Genomic DNA, 1,976 nt, shown 5'->3' with positions numbered 1-1,976 from the left:
TTATAAGAACTTTGTTGAACACTTAACAAATTTAGTTTTTATGGATGACATGATCGCTGATCGCGGCTTATCAGAAGTAAAACACTAGTTTGATTAAGGTAGGAATCGTCTCTACGCTAGAAGGATTTCTATGGTTCGAAGCCATTTAATTGAGTAAATTATTATATTGTTACATGTCCATAATCTCACAAAGTTAAAGTTGTTTACTTTGCTTTATCAAAATAAGATCTATTTCATTCCGATTACGGAAGTATCTGTTTTGTAATCAAAATTCCAAACGGAATTGTTCTCTAAACTCGATATAATCTTTCTATCTAATCCTAATTTACCAAAACCTATTCCATCAACTAAACGTATTTCTTTTATTAAACCTAAACACGTGATTAAACCGAATTAAATAAAGTTTTAGTTAAAAAGCGTTCCCTGTGGGTTCGATATCTTTTATTACTACAAGCGTATACCGTGCACTTGCGGAAATCGCTCAACAAGTTTTTGGCGCCGTTGCCGGGGAACGCCAAATTTTTGACAAAATTTTAAATTTTTCGTGTTTTATTTCGAATCTAGGTTTAAACATATTTATTATAACTTTTATAATTTAAAAGTTTTCCTATACTAATTTATTTATTTTTCAAAAATTCTGTTTTGTAGGTAGTTTCGGTTCGTGCAAGATTTCAGGTTCATGCGCAGTTCTCGAAATTCAGGCATTGCACCAGACCATATAGACCCAGAAATTGAGAAAACCATTAGGAAGAACAAGAAAAATAAGAAAAACAAAAATAAGACCCCAGTAAAAACACATACCGAGCCAGAAAAAATGGCAGACCCACCAACACTTATGGAATACGCTAGGCCAGGTGTGGCCGGTGTAACCAATAGTATCGTTAGACCCAGAATCACCGCAAATCAATTTGAAATTAAGCCAGCTTTGCTTACTATGTTGCAAAATAATGTAACATTTTACGGGTTACCTAACGAAAATCCTAACACCCATTTAACAAATTTCCTAGAAATTTGTGACACATTTAAAATTCCAGATGTGACTGCAGAAGCAATCAAACTTCGCCTCTTTCCTTTCACTTTGAAGGATAGAGCCAAAGAATGGTTAACTTCTATGCCAGCCGCAACTTTTGCCACTTGGGAACAATTAGCCCAAGCGTTTTTATCTAAATATTTTCCTTTAGCAAAAACCGCAAGAGTCATAAATGAGTTAACATCTTTTTCTCAAAATGATAATGAGACCCTTTATGAAACTTGGGAACGTTTTAAAGAACTTCAACGTTTATGCCCACACCACCAATTACCCGCTGAACTTTTAATGCAAACATTTTACAATGGACTGAATCCTACAACTAGGGGTTCATTAGATGCTATGTCGGGAGGGCTATTTATGAAGAAAACATCAGCCCAAGCGAGAGAACTTTTGGAGGAAATGGCAATCAACAGCAGTATGTGGCCCGCGGAACGTGGACATATGCCGGTGGCAAAACCATCATCCTCAACCTCATCGTCAGTTAAAGGTATAGTTGAACTTGATCCAGTCGCGATGCTACAAGCCCAATTTTCTGCTTTATCGCATAAAATTGACAAATTTATGGCACCACGCGATACCAATGGTAATCCAATCCAAACGGATGTGGATTACGAAAATATGAGTGAGATTGAACAGGTAAATTTTGTCCAAGGGCAAAACCAAACTAATAATCCTTATTCTAATACTTATAATTCTGGATGGAGGAATCATCCTAACTTTAATTGGAAAGATAACAGTAACAATAATACAAGTGCTAATCAAAATCGTACCACTAATTATCAAAATCAGTCAAGAGATACGATTAGCACTTTATCTTCTAAAATCGACAAGTTTATAGATGCTATCAGTGGAAAAATAAGTAATCACGACGATGGTTTTAAACGGATCGAAAATAAATTCGATCAGCTTATTAAAAACCACTCATCTAGCATCCATAATTTGGAGG

The 1,976-nt window shown here is 35.3% G+C and overlaps 1 non-coding gene across 1 annotated transcript; it reads right to left on the bottom strand.

The window, feature by feature from the left end:
* Positions 1 to 1,192: 1,192 nt before the first annotated feature.
* On the bottom strand, positions 1,193 to 1,299 carry LOC136215875 (small nucleolar RNA R71). Its single transcript, XR_010682878.1, has one exon. It is a non-coding gene; the product is annotated as a small nucleolar RNA R71 (small nucleolar RNA).
* Between the last annotated feature and the right edge of the window lie 677 nt (positions 1,300 to 1,976).

Source organism: Euphorbia lathyris, chromosome 1 (assembly GCF_963576675.1).
Source record: "Euphorbia lathyris chromosome 1, ddEupLath1.1, whole genome shotgun sequence".
NCBI lineage: Eukaryota > Viridiplantae > Streptophyta > Magnoliopsida > Malpighiales > Euphorbiaceae > Euphorbia > Euphorbia lathyris.
The sequence above is the reverse complement of the archived record's forward strand: the minus strand, read 5'-3'. Positions and strand labels throughout refer to the sequence as shown.